Source organism: Tursiops truncatus, chromosome 17 (genome assembly GCF_011762595.2).
Source record: "Tursiops truncatus isolate mTurTru1 chromosome 17, mTurTru1.mat.Y, whole genome shotgun sequence".
Classification (NCBI taxonomy): Eukaryota; Metazoa; Chordata; class Mammalia; order Artiodactyla; family Delphinidae; genus Tursiops; species Tursiops truncatus.
In genome coordinates, this window is record NC_047050.1 from 58,125,014 (window position 1) to 58,140,611 (window position 15,598).

The window sequence follows — 15,598 nt, forward strand, 5'->3', positions numbered from 1 at the left end:
TAAAAGGTCATAATAATAATATTTTTCTGAATCTGGAAACTGTAAACTGCTCTACATGTGTAACATTTTTTGCCTAAGTTCCACATTTCAAAAGCCAACTGGAATCTTAAGTAGCCCCCTATGGAAAAGAATCTTTAAAAAAAAAAGTGGGTATACGTATATGGATAACTAATTCACTTTGCTGTACACCTGAAACTAACACAACATTGTAAATCATCTATACTCCAATAAAAATGTTTTTTAAAAATCATCTTATCCACAAATCCCCAACATGCCTCAACAAAATGAATGCCCCTTTTCTCTGTTACCCTGCCCATTTATTCATTCTTCTATTACTGCCCTTATTGCATTAGAATTATTATTTATATGTCTATCCCTCATCTAGACTAGGAACTCAACAGAAGTATGATCTGTATGTCTTATTCAGATTTTTGTCCCGAGCACCTAACCTGATGCCTGGAACAAAGTAGATGCTTCAATAAATGTGATTGCAAACGTTGGGGCGGGGGTGGGGGAAGTAGCCCCCTATGATGGCATCATATTGCATCTCCCTCAGTTTTATTTTCTCCTGAGCCCTTCTCATTAGCTGAAATCCTTTGTTTGTTTGCTTGCTGTCTATATTTCTTCACTGTAAAAGGAGCTCCCTGAGAACAGGAACCCTATCTGTCTTTCTCACTCCTGAATCCCCAAAGCCTACGGTAGTTCTGACACTTAGGTGGCGCTCAGTCACTGATTTGAATGATGAATGAATTACTAAAATTCTGCTTCACCTCAGCACCTGAACATGCTTGAAGAGAAAGGCCTCCATCGTAGTCTCTCAAAGCAGGACTGAGTCTCTTGTTCAAGGTAGAACTATTACAAACCAGGAATATCTTAACATAAGGCAAATCAGTCCATCGTAAATCCTTTAACAACGTATGTCAGATCATGTAATTCCTCTCGTCAAAGGCCTCAAGGGGTCCCTATCTCAGAATATGAGCCAAAGCCCTCACGAGGCCCTGTGAGGTCCTACAGGATCTTCCCTAACTGCCTCCACCTCTATTCACCAGACCCCTTTCACCTCATTTCCTGCCAATAACGCTCTCCCTCCATCCCAATCTACTCACTCTTCTCCAACTAGGCTGGTTTCCTTGCTGTTTCTTATACATGCCAAACATGCCCCTGCCTCAGGGCCTTTGCACATGCTCATCTCGGCTAGTATGCACCCCGGTATCCACACTACATACTCTGTTCCTTTTTTTAAGTCTCTTCTCAATACCACCTTACAGCTGAGGCCACCTTTGACCTTCCTAAATAAAGTAGCAAGTCCTCCCCAGTTTTCCTAGCCCCTCAATTGCTTTATTTTTTATCCTTAACACTAATTGACACCTGTATACTATATATTGACTTGTCAATTTATCATTTACCTGTTGCATCTAGAATGTGAGCTCCATGAGGCAAGGACATGGATTTTTAGTTCATTGCTATATCCCCAGCACTATGACAGGGCCCATCACTAAATAAGTATTTGTTGAGCTAATTAATTACTTGATCCCATTGTCTGTAGGGCGAATGGAGAATATTCAAGGCTAGAGTTCTAGTATCACAGACACACACACAGAGCTAAAGCTAACCCAGTGATTCAAGCCTTGCTTAATTTCCTCTTTCAGGAATAATTTTTCCCCGGGGCTGACTAAAGACCTGAAAGCAGCATGGCACACATGAAACCCAGAAGATGTGGATTCTCATCTTGGCTCTGCCACTTACTTTATAACCTTGAATGAGACACTTCGCCCTAAGTTTTGGATTCTTATTGGTAAAATCAATAGTAACTGTAATATAATGTATGTTGTGCTCAGTTCACTGGGTTACTGTGAGAATTAAATGAGTACAAACGGATAATGGATGAGAAAGCCCTTTGCAGTCCACAATGTATATGGCAAACGTAAGATTTGATTGTCACACTCTTGGACAATTATGGACACTGGTGCATGAGATCATGTTTGCAAGTCAACAGCATTACATACATGAAATATCACCTACCAAACACTCAGCAGTTTCCAGATGCTTTATAGACTCTGGAATGGTCATTGACTATTATAAGCAAAAAGGAAAAGGGAAGAAAGGGAAACACCAATGGACAAAAAGCAAAGAAGACTTTTTTTGTAATGTATGAGGTACAAATGCTTTTCAAGGGTCTATAATTATATCTGCTGTAGGAAAAAACAATTGACTCCAAAATGTAAAAACAAACTAAAATATTGAAATTAAAAAATGCTTAAATTCTCTAAAATGTAACTTCAGGTTGACTGTCAAGGCAACCTAATTGTCATAAAGTTATACATAATTTTTATTTGACGTGGGCACATTTTAATGTTTTGGTGATGTGTGCTGGGCGGGGTCTCTAACAGTAAACATTCCAGGTTCCCAGAAAGGTTGGGAAACTCTGCTGGGTATGTGCTGATTGGTTACAGGAGGTGGGAAAAGACAAGCAAGCCAAGGAAAATTAAGGCATCGTGGAGGAGTGGAGAGATTCCCAGCCAGGACGGGAGGCCGGGTTCCAGTTCCTTCTCTGCCTGGAACTCAAGGAAACCCAGAGCAGGTGGTTTCTGAATGCCAGGTCTTAAGTGTTTCATCTGAAAAACACAGAGCAGGACTTGGTGATACCTTTCCACTTGAAACAGTCAAGGCTGCCCTGTGTAGACCAAGGGGGTAGAAGAGAGAAGGGAGTCGCTTAGGAGGGAGGAATGGGGAACTCCACTGAGCAGGGAAGGAAAAATGGAGTGGAAGTGAGAAACTTTTTCAGGCCTCCCACCGCCTGCCCGGTAGGGCAGCCAAGCCAGAAAACTAACCACGGGTGAAACAAGGGCAATTCTAGTGAGGATGTGTCAAATCCCGAGCCAGGTACTTTGTACACATTGTCTCTGCGACCCTCCCAAGGTTCCTAGGACACAAGTACTATCCCTATCTCCTATTGCACATGAGGAAATGAAAACTCAATCCTGGGAAGGGGCTCCCTGCAATTCATTCATTCATTCATTCATTCCTTGAATAAATATTTATTAGGCAGCTACCCTGTGTAAGGTGTGGTGCCAGACACTGAGGGTATTTGTCTATAGTCCTTTGTCACTTACAAAGCGCTTTCATGAGAGGAATTTTGCTTGAGCATCATCAGAACCCTGTGAGTTAGGAAGAGGGTATGATCCCTATTTAGCTAGTGAGAACGTAAGGCTCTAGTTCGGGCTCTCTCAGCTGGAGGACTGTTACTATTTTGCTGAGCATTAATTCTTTTTTTTTTTTTTTTTTACTGTACGCGGGCCTCTCACCGTTGTGGCCCCTCCCGTTGCGGAGCACAGGCTCCGGACGCGCAGGCTCAGCGGCCATGGCTCACGGGCTCAGCCGCTCCGCGGCATGTGGGATCTTCCCGGACCGGGGCACGAACCCGCGTCCCCTGCATCGGCAGGCGGACTCTCAACCACTGCGCCACCAGGGAAGCCCATGAGCATTACTTCTTTATTGCAGGGGCATGGCCTGTGCATTGTAGGATATTTAGCCACATCCCTGGCCTCTACCCATGAGGTACTAACAGCACTCCCCACTCTCACCTGCATCGGCAGTTGACACTAAAATATCTCCAGACATTGCTAAATGCCTCTCTGAGACAAAACCACCCCTTGTTGGGTGACCCATTATCCCAATTAAATGATTTACCCAAGTTCAGCTGATCTCCAAGTGGAGAACTTAGAATTTGAGCCTCATCTTCCGACTCCATGCCAAGGCTTGGACCCAACACTGCAGCTGCCTTTAGATAATCTAACTGATCTACCTTCTTCAAGACAAGCAGATCAAAAAATCTCATAGGCAGTCATTTAAGAAACTTTCATGAAGAACTTCATATGTGCAAGGCACTACGCTAGGCACTTGGAATCTGCAGTATAAAAAATAGGTGGGCTGTCTGCTCTCATTCAACTGGGGGAGATAATAAAATAGCAAGTAGATAAATAAGCAAGATAATTTGAGCTAATTCTAAGGAGAACATAATGGATAATTTAATAGCATAGATTAAGATGAGGAAGAGCAAAGAGGCTCACTTTAAATGGGATGGTCGAGGGCTTCCCTGGTGGCGCAGTGGTTGAGAGTCCGCCTGCCGATGCAGGGGACGCGGGTTTGTGCACCGGTCCGGGAAGATCCCACATGCCGCGGAGCGGCTAGGCCCGTGAGCCATGGACGCTGAGCCTGCGCGTCCGGAGCCTGTGCTCCGCAACGGGAGAGGCCACAACAGTGAGAGGCCCATGTATCGCAAAGAAAAAAAAAAAAAAAAGGGATGGTCGAGAGGGGTAAATCAGGAGCTTGGGATGAACACACACACACTACTATATATGAGACAGATAACCAACAAGGACCTACTGTGTTATAGCCCAGGGAACTCTACTCAATATTCTGTGATAACCTATATGAGAAAAGAATCTAAAAAAAAAAATGAATATTTATATAACTGCATCACTTTGCTGTACACCTGAAACTAACACAACATTGTAAATCAACCATACTCCAATAAAATAAAAATGCTTTTAAATAGGACAGTAGGTGAGGAGCTAACATTTTGGCTGATTTCAGTTGATGAGGAAAGAGCCCTGGGAAGAGTATACCAAGCGAAGTGTCTGGCCAGTACCCAAGTCCTGAGGCAGAAGTGAGTCTATTTTCAGCAGGCTTTAGAATCACTAGATGGGTTGGTTCAAACACAGATTGTTGGGGCCCATCCCCAGAGTTTCTGATTCAGTAGAGTTAGGGTGTGGCCCAAGAGTTTGCATCTCTAACCACTTCCCAGAGGAGGCTGATGCTGCGGACCTAGGGACCACGCTTTGAGAACCGCTGAGTTAGTGCATCCGCGGAAAGGCTACTGTTTCTGGAGTGTGCTGAGTGCAGGAAGGAGGTCAGAGAAGTTGCAGGAACTTTAGCATGTCCTGGCACTGCAGGCCAGGCACAGTATTGGGATTTTATTTTCGGAGGGGTGGCTAAGCTTTGGAGGATTTTAAGCAGGGGAGTGATATGATCTGATTTCCATTTTTAACAGCTCCCTCTAGCTGATAGTAGGGCAAAAGTGGAAGCAGGGAGTCAAGTTTATATATCTATAACATACTTTTGAAAGTCTTTATTCCTTACGGTAACAACTGTTGTAAGCCAGGATAGCAAGCCAGGAGAGAAGGGGAACTTTACGTCCTGTTTTCATGATACAGAAACAATGACAATCAGAGTCAAGCCAATAAGCCTAATCGCTGGACAATTAGCCTGGGATTGCTAATTAGGCAAGATAGCCTGCCTTAGTATTTATCAAAACTGCACATTTAAATGGAAAATTTTCTCCGCGATCTTAACTCTAGTGCTTGATATAGTCCAAGTCATATATATTTATATTTAGCAGTTTCGTCCATGTGTGTTTCACAACTTGGAACTGACAGCTGTTTTCAGTGATAGGACATCCTCTTGCTGGTGTTTTCTGAGGAACAAATGGTGACAAAGGAGTTGCCCTTATCTCAGTCTGGATGCCATCCTAGGAGCCTTATAAGAGTTTTACTAACCCCTGGTGGAAGACACAGAGGCTCTACCTTGCTGGCTTGTCTTGGTAGCTTCTGTTTTCTCCCAAGACTTCCATTCCTTTAACAATTCATGTGCTGCACAGCCCAAACTCCAGGAGGAGAAACAGACACGGAAAGGAAGAATCACAATAAAAATGGCTCCATGGCATAATTTACTAGAGGAGGAAGTTGCTAAATTTGCGTGGGTCCCTATTAACATTTGTACATCCATTTATAGATGAGTAACTGAGAGAAAATGAGAAATGGAAATGTCAGCTATTGAAGGTGATGAAATCAGGACGACACCCACAATTCAAGCCAATTTTCCCCATTAGACTGTAACATTCTTTGTTATGCAATAGTCTGGCAACGTTCTCTTCACAACAGCAACAAAAAATTCAACTTCTGATAACCATTAGAATCAAGTTTGTCTTCTATCTAACCATTGAAAAATTTGTATCCTCTGACACTTCTGTGCTACTCATGGTGCATAATTATTGATGATTGCAGTGATGACCGAGAGAGACCCTGGAGGATCTTAAGGTAACTGCCAACTCACTCGAGGGAGGTTAAATTATGTCCAGTTCTATTTCAGTGATTTAAATGCATATCATGATGGTCAAAATCATTTAAAGCTGGTGGTCCATGTATAGTATATGGGGTAACTTGTAATTAGCATGGTCATAATATGGACTATAAAGCTAGCTATTTGATTGATGTTCCAAGGTCATTCTTTGGTCAAATTTCCTCTGTTTCTATGAATCCTGGATTCTTGAGGTCTTAAGAGGAAGTCTCCAAGCCAGTTTCAGGGAGTCTGTAGCCTTTCTAAATAGGTAAAAATATATACATACATCTAGCAAAGTCTGCATGGCTGGGGACTGCCCCCTGACCTAGATAAACCATCATCCTGAAAACTTGCCATCTAAACAAAGAAAATCATTCCTCAAATTATACACTGTACATAATGTTAGGTCCACCCCAGTATATCAACCTCCCAGCAATTCTACCTCTACTTCTGTCTCTTCAGACACTTTAATTCTTCATTTCCCAGAGACTGACCCCATTGTAGAAGTGCAGACAGCTCAAGAACGTTAAGAAAAAAGGTAAGAAGACTCATATTTAAATATATTTCAATATATTTATATGTAAATTTCAGCATAGGCTTTGTCTCTTTGAAAATCTGAATATTTAAATGTCACAAAAGCAAAAGCAGACTAAAAATATACATTCTGGCTTTAATTAAGCCTTGAGAAGGGAATTGCCCACAGAAGCATATTCTCACTTTCCCTAATTGTTCTCTTCTACTGGGAAGGAGCCTCCCCTTGCTGCTGGGCCAATAATTCCTCATCACACAGGAAAAACCCTGACTTTAGTCCCGTTTAAGGGTGGATAAACCTGGTTCCTTTCTTGTTCTTTTAGGCCTGTGGAGGCTTGCTCTTGATGGGAACCCCCAGCCAAAGATTGCTCCAGGCGCAGGGCAGCCGGCCCTGCTGTTTTGTAAAACTGCCCCTCCCACCTAGTTACAGCCCCTCACCACCACCCCAACAGACAGCTTCTCCATCTAAGCTGCGATCTGACCTGTCACCCACTTCTTGGCTTTTCTGATCTTGGAATCCCTTGCAACAGGAACTGCCAATTGCTGTAAATTACAAGCTGCCTTGACGAAGAGAATGCTAATACTTTGGGGGCTTAGGAAGAGACCACCAATCTTGTTTCTGAGGGTGAGAACACTCACATCCATTGCAGGTGGTGGGACACGCCACTGCAGTCCTGACCGCCTTTCTTACGAACAACATGCGTAGGGGGAAGGGCCCCCATGAATGACCTACAGCTGGTCCATCGCCCAGCTCCCATTTCATGGACATCCTCTTTTAAGAAACCTTTCTGATATTTCCCTGTCTGGTCTAGTGTTGTCATGGTGTCATATAGCAGTTCAGCTGTGTACATTTCTATTTGTGCAGAATATTCACCTAATGAGCTGCATTCCATTGGGGACAGGAGAGTAGAGTGGTTAAACCCAGGAGCTTTGGAACCTGACCACCTGGGTTCAGTCATGATTCATCTGCACCACACTGCCTGTGACTTAAGGCAAGTTAATCAAGGGCTCTAAGACTCAGTTTCCCCATCTGCTCTCCCGGATGATAATAGCCACTTCAGATGTATATGAAATAACGTATATAAAACATTTAATAGAGTACCCAGGACCTAGGAGGAGGTACTTAGTACATGTTAACTGGTATAATGGCCTCCTACTCTCCATCCCTTCCCAGTTCTCCAGCAGCCCCTTAGAATTAAAGTGACTTGGTTTCACATTCTGTTTTTCAGCAGTTTTGTCTTCCAGAATTTGAATTAACGTCCTTTGTGATTAAGATTGGCATTTCAGCAAATCATGCTGAAGTGTTACAGTGGCTGTGAAGGGACATGTCCATTTATCCATCAATAACAAACATTTATTGAATGCCTACTATGTCCCAGGGAGGGCACGGGGAGTGTGCCATGTGAATACAACAGACCAACTGTCAGCCCGGAGAGACCGTGAAGGCTACCCAGGGAGACACACAGTAAATGAACTGATTAAGTACGTTCCAGAATCTAGTGCTGTCCAGGATATGAAAAGTGCATTGAAATGGAGATGCTATTTAAATAGAGTGACCAGGAAGACCCCCCCTGGGGAGGCATGTGAGCAGAGACATGAAGGATAGGGTGGAGCCTGTGCTGCAAGGAGGACGTGGGGGAGGAAGCTTGCAGGCAGGAGGAAGAGCAGACGCCAGCGAACCAAGCTGCCTTACTAGGAGCAGAAAACAGGACCGAGTGGCTAGCGGCTTGAGAACAAGACACCAGCTCCTGTCTTAGGAGGTTGTTTGTGGTGATAGGTTTGCCAGTTTTCCACATAAAAACGAAGATACTGAGACTAAGAAAAAGTAAGATGAGGCACTGAGGGCAATCAAGCCCATATCCCTCCAACTACCCCATTTATTAAGCCTCTCCTTACTGCCTCCATGGTCGGGCTCCAGAAGCCAAGCTCAGCATTTTAACCTTTTATCGTGTTTATTCTTTTCTATGCCCATCGCCTAGGACGACAGTCCCAGGAGAAGTGAACTACGTCTTACGCACCTTCGTAACTCCAGGATCTGGCACGATGCCTCATCCTTAGCTGGTGCCTTATAAGTGTTTGTCGAATGAATGAATCGTCACTAAATGTATTGTACTCGATGTTGTCAGGCAATACACTAAGTGCTTTAAATATATTAACTCAACGAATCCTCTTTGCACTACCTAAAGGTATGTACTACTGTTAGTGACATTTTACAGAAGAAATCAAGGCACAGAGAGGTTAAGTAACCTGCTCAAGCTCTTACAGCTGGGATGTAGTTGAGCTAGGATTGGAACCCAGGCAGCCTGGCTCCAAAGCCTTCACTCTTAATTTAGTCACACGCAGTGCTTCTCAAACTACCTTGCATGAGCATCACCTGGAAAACATGCTAAAGTACACATTCCAGGACCCCACGAGCAGAGTTTCCAATTCAGTAGTTCTATTAGTTATCTATTGCTGTGTAACAAATTAACCCAAGATTAGAGGCTTAAAGCAGCAAACATTCATCATCTCCCAGTTTCTGTGAGTCAGTAACAATCAGGTTCTCTGGCTCAGAGTATTTCATAGGCTCCAATCAAGATGTGAGGGGCTGGTATTTCAAGGCTTAACTGGGGGAGACACAGTTCCCTGCTCACTCATGTGGTTGTTGGTGGACCTCAGGTCTTCATTGGCTACTGACCAGAGACATCAGTTTCTTGCCCCACGGGTCTCTCCAAAAGGGTGTTCACAATATGGCAGCTGGCTCCCCTCATAGCGAGTGAGTGAGTGACAGAGCTCATCCAAGACTGTAGCCAGGTCTTTCTGGAACCTCATCTAGGAAGTGACATTCTTTTGCCTAGTCTTAGAGATTGCCTACAGAGGGAGTATGGGGTGGGACCCAAGAATTTATATGTCTACCAAGTTCTCAAGTGATGTTGATGCTGCCAGTAGAGGACCACACTTTGAGTGGCACCCGTACACTATAGTGGAAGGAAGGGAGGGAGAGAAGGAGGGAGGAAGGAAAGAAGGAAGAAGGGAGGGAGGAAGGGAAGATGAAGGAAGGAAGGAAGGAAGAAGGGAGGGAGGGGGGAGGGAGGGAGGAAGGAAGGAAGGAAGGAAGAAGGAAACAGAGGAACCAGCGAACACTATCTTTGACTGGATCATATATTACAGTTACACAGGGCCTTTTTCCACCCTGGCCCATCCTCACTGCCACCTGTATGCCCTAGGCGCCTGTCAAAAACTGTCAAGAAGGTAACTATGAACCCAGAAAACCAGATGTCCACTCTGTCACTCCTTGGAAAAGGATGGCTTGGCCCAAAGTGGATAAATCCTTTCTTCCACTTCCCGTAACTCTCACCTCCAGGAGATACAAAATATTTCCCTGATGGCCCCCAACCCTGCCTAGTGAGTTCCAGCCTCACAGAGCAAAGAGGGGTAACGTTGAGAAATTCTCTTTCCAGCTTCCTGCTTTTGAGAAGGTATAGTAAAGAGGAGTGAACTTCAAGTGCTCAGACGAAATTAAACAGGACCCTCCAGTTGGTCTTCCCTTGGAGCTACTTCTCTGCCCTTGCCTCCCCTTCCCAACCACTGGCTGTGCTGGACCCCCTGCTGCCTGGGAGGGGGGAGGGGGAGGGGCGGCTCCAGAATGCTGGCCCCAGCTCTCGCTCTCACTGGCAACTCCAGAAACTTCGTGCAGCACACTTCCCCTTCCCCGCCTGGAAGGAGGAGTGTTTGCTAGCTGAACAGCTGCTCAGGGTACAGGGAGGCGAATGTTACTAAATATATGTTCTCATTGTACATTGGTGTGTCAAGAAAAATTCTCTCTCCGTGTTCTCCACTTGGGTGTTCTTTAAAAAAAAAACTCCTTAAGAGCACAGTGCACCCCTTAACTCCTGTCCCCACCCCCTGACTGAAGAATCCAAGTGCCGCCTAATTCATTTTTCTCCCCACACCCTTAAAATAAGTGCCCCCTTGTCACATGCTGACAGCTTCTGGTACATTCTACCAGTCCCACTACACAAACCACTTGGGTCTCTGGGTCTCTTAGCCTTCCAGGCTTCTTTCCAACACCAGTCTTTCTCAGGGTGGAACTCAGGGTAACATGCTTGAGATTGCCAGGGAAAAAGTCTCTTTAAAATGGAGGCGGGGGCTTCCCTGGTGGCGCAGTGGTTGAGAGTCCGCCTGCCGATGCAGGGGACACGGGGTCGTGCCCCGGTCTGGGAAGATCCCACATGCCGCAGAACGGCTGGGCCCGTGAGCCATGGCCGCTGAGTCTGCGCGTCCGGAGCCTGTGCTCTGCAACAGGAGAGGCCACAGCAGTGAGAGGCCCGCCTACCGCAAAACAAAACAAAAACAAACAACAAAAAAAAATGGAGGCGGGTTATCCTTGGTGTTAGTGCCGTCCGTCCTTTCTGTCCAAATCATAAATCAATTTCCAGAAAACTATACATGTATTGTATGTACTACACGTATTGTGTGTAGCATATGTGTGTGAGCAGAAGTAGGGCCTTGAACCAGAGCATTAATATTATGTTGATTGAGCTGCTTCTATGAGGAAGCCCAGTTACTGATTTGAATGCAGCACTGAGATCCTCCCCTTAATTGAAAAGAAAGTGACTTGCACCAGTCGGTCTTTTAAGCTGAGGTGGGAAATTGATTTTCAAATATGTGAGGCCCAGGCTCCTAAATATTCCCTTAGGCGCCAATATGGAGTTGACTTAGGCCCACAATTGTTCCCACTATTCCCTTCAAACCAGTCCTTACCTCTGCTTTCCTTTACTCACATTGGAAGCCAGAATTCCCCTGCATACCCAGCACATACTTGAATGCAAAAAACTTTTGTTGAACGAATGGCTAACTGGATAAAGCCATATTCTCAAGAAAAACTAATTAAAATAAAATGGAGTAGATATATGGTTTATTGCTGCCTTGCTTTAAGACCAACTAATTTACTGAAATCTGACCAAAAATGGATCACTTCAGCAATGTTTACTAATGCTGTGGAAGGAATCTGTTTTGAACGAAAGGCTGTTTATTGAATCCCCTCCATGTGAAGTTGATCATTTCATCTGACATCACACATTCCTGTCCATGTCCCTGTAGTAATGCTGCTCTCATCTTATTTCAACTGTTGATTTAGACAGTAGAAGTCTCAGAAGGACTGTTAACTTCATAAGGACACGACTGATCTATTTTTTACCTGTTTCCTGGACACCTAGCACAGTACCTGACACACTGTTAAGTGCTCATAAAATTCATGTGGAATGAATGAAGGAAGGAGTGAGTGAATCCCTAATACAATGTAATGTACATTTACCAAGAGGTTTGGGAAGAAAAAAGAAAAAATTTAAGTTAAAGGTCTGGAAACAAATACATCTTGAAAATCAGTCAGCTTGATAAATCATCTTTGAAATGGTACAGGCCAATAGGAGAATGGGATTTTCGTTACAATAAGTTGATTTTCATTCACTTTTCAGTGCTGCTTATAATCAGGAAAAGGAGGCACACGTCTAGAATTGCTATCTTATTTCTGTAAGCCCATTTGCCTTATTCTCAATAGGTTTGCTACTGTCGAGGTCTCATTTTCAAGACTAAACCCTTCACCCAAGTATTCAATTTATTTGGCTCTAGGGAGAGGTCATTAACTATCCCAGAATGAGTGTCCCTACAGTGATGAAGTAGCGCCATGACCAAGCAGCCAACATCAAGTTCTGCAACTCAGTCATCTTTTTGGCCCTTTCCCAAGTCTCCTGAAGGGGTGGGGCTTGGAGGCAACCTGCCGAGGCACAGGCTGTAGGTACATGTGTGCTTCTCCTGGCTTCATGGCCAATATCATCAATAAACTATCTCCCACTTTAAACCTCTTAAAGGTTTCTTTTGTCGGAGACATGACAAGATGAAATTTACTATAAAACTACACCGCCAAAGAAAACCAGTTTTGCCCTTTAAAACCTGGTATGATTGTTTCCTCCAACAACTCTGAAGTCTGAGAGTGATTGAGCAGCATTGATATCACCCATGGGAGAAAAGGGAGCCTTTATCTCCTCTTCCTTTCTCTTCCAACTATGGATATGTGTCTAGCCACCAACAATGTGAACACAACTTCACTGGCAGAAGGGATCTACATTTCTATATATTTCTTGTCCCCCTGCAGGGACTACTTCAGTGACCTACAGGCAAACAGTAAATGATATATCTTTTAAAGTTTCTAATTTTGTGGCTGAAATGATTATAAAGAGCCACCTTTAAAAAGCAGATTAACAAAATATGATAATAGCAGGGGAGGGATTATACTTTTTCTTTCTTTGGCTAGTTTCTGATGTAAGAGACAGCACACTCAAACTCGAAGTGGTTTAAGTAAAATGTCTTATCATTAGCTTCTCACTTAATGAGTGGTCTAGAAATTGGCTTTGGTTGGTGAAGCAGGTCGGCAATATCAATAAGAATCCAGGGGGAAGGGGGAGAAAAACAACTAATCACATACAAAGGAAACCCCATAGGAGTTTCAGCTGATTTTTCAGCAGAAACTTTACAGGCCAGAGGGAGTGGCAGCATATATTTAAAGTATTAAAAGGAAAAAACTTATAACCTACAATCCCCTATCAGGTAAGGTTATCATTCAGAATTGAAAGAGAGATCAAGAGTTTCCCAGAGAAGCAAAAACTAAAGGAGTTCATCACCACTAAACTGGCCTTATAAGAAATGTTAAAGGGTAGAAAAGAAAAGGCCACAACTAGAAATAAGGAAATATACAAAAGGGAAAAATCTCACTGGTAAAGGCAAATATATAGTGAAAGTAGTGGATCAGCTTCTTAAAAACCTAGTATGAAGGTTAAAAGACAAAAGTAATACAGTCAACTATAACTACAAGTAATTAAGGGATACACAAAATAAAAAATATAAAATGTGACATCCAAAACATGAAATATTGCAGGGGGTAGTAAAAATATAATGCTTTTAGAATGTCTTCAAACTTAAGCAAATACCAACTTAAAATTGAAGACTATATATACAGTTGATATATATGAACCTCAAGGTAACCACAAACCAAAAACCTACAAAGGATACATAAAAAATGTATGTACAAAACCCAAGACTCCATCAAAAAACAAACTAATAAATTAACTCAGTAAAGTTGCAGGACACAAAATAAATATAAAGAAATCTTTTGCATTTCTGTATGCTAACTACAAACTATCAGAAAGAGAAATGAAGACAACAATCCCATCTACAATTTTATCAAAAAGAATAAGATGTCTAGGAATAAATTTAACCAAGGCAGTGAAAGACCTGTACTCTGAAAACTATAAGACATTGAGGAAAGAAATTGAAGATGACACAAATATATGGAAAGATATATCATGCTCATGGGTTGGAAGAACTGATATTGGTAAAACATCCATACTACTCAAAGCCATCTACATATTCAGTGCAATTCCTATCAAAATAACAATAGAATTTTTTTCATAAAAGTAGAACAAATAATCCTAAAATTTATATAGAACCACAAAAGGCCCCAGAGAGCCAATGCAATCTTGAGAAAGAAGAAAAACAACTGGAGGTATCATGCTCACAGACTTGAAACTATACTACAAAGCTATAGTAATCAAAACAGTTTAGCACTGACACAAAAACAGACACATAGCTCAATGGAACAGAAGAGAGAGCCCTGAAATAAACCCATGCCCCTGTGGTCAGTTAATTTATGACAAAGGAGGCAAGAATATACTATGGGGAAAAGATAGTCCCTTCAATAAGTTGTGGTGGGAAAACTGGACAGGTACATGCAAAAAAATGATATTGGGCCACTTTCTTACACCATATACAAAAATAACTTCAAGATGGATTCAAGACTTAAATGTAAGACGTGAAACCATAAAACCCCTGGAAGAATACAAAGGCAGTATGCTCTTTGACATCAGTGTTAACAATATTTTTTTTGAATATGTCTCCTCCAGCAAGGGCAAAAGCAACAACAACAAAAATAAGTAGGACTACTTCCAACTAAAAAGCTTTTGCCCAGTGAAGGAAACTATCAACAAAATGAAAAGGCAATGTACTGAATGGGAGAAAATATTTGCAAACGATATATCTGATAAGGTGTTGATATCCAAAATATGTTAAGAACTCATACAACTCAATATCAAAAACAAACAACTGGAGTAAAAAATAGGCAGAAGATCTGGAGACATTTTCCCAAGAAGACATACAAATGACCAACGGCACTTGAAAAGGTGCTCAGCACCACTAATCATCAGGGAAACACAAATCAAAACCACAATGAAATATCACCTCACGCTTGTCAGAACAGCTATCATCAAAAAGACAAGAAACTACAAGTGTTGGTGAGGATGTGGAGAAAAGGGAACACATGTGCACTGTTGGTTGAAATGTAAATTGGTGCAGCCACTATGGAAAACAGTATAGAGGTTCCTCAAATATCTGAAAATAGAACTAACATATGACCCAGGAATTTCACTTCTTGGGTATTTATTTGAAGAAAATGAAAACACTAATTTGGAAAGATTTATGTACCCCTATGCTAATTGCAGCACTATTTACAATAGCCAAGTTATGGAAGAAATGCTTGTCTATTGATAGATGAATGGATAAAGAAGATGTGATATATATATATATGAGATATATATACACGCGAGGACCTGTAGGGTATTATGCTGAGTGAAAAACGTCAGAGAAAAGTAAATACCATATGATTTCACTTACATGTGGAATGTAAAAAACAAAACAAGCAAACAAAACAAAACAGAAATAGAATCACAGATACAGAGAACAAACTGGTAGTTGCCACAGGGGAGGGAGGTTGGGGGACAGATGAAAGAGGTGAAGGGGCTTAAGAGGTACAGACTTCCAGTTAATAAAATAAATAAGTCATGGGGATGTAATGTACACATAGGGAATATAGTCAGTATTGTGGTGATCATTTCATAATGTATAAAAATATTAAGTC

At 42.5% G+C, this 15,598-nt stretch overlaps 1 long non-coding RNA gene across 1 annotated transcript; it reads left to right on the forward strand.

The window, feature by feature from the left end:
• Window positions 1–4,834: 4,834 nt before the first annotated feature.
• LOC109549437 (uncharacterized) lies at window positions 4,835–9,692 on the forward strand. Its single transcript, XR_002175717.3, has 3 exons — window positions 4,835–6,098; window positions 6,583–6,658; window positions 7,182–9,692. It is a non-coding gene; the product is annotated as an uncharacterized lncRNA (long non-coding RNA).
• The last annotated feature ends 5,906 nt before the right edge of the window (window positions 9,693–15,598 follow it).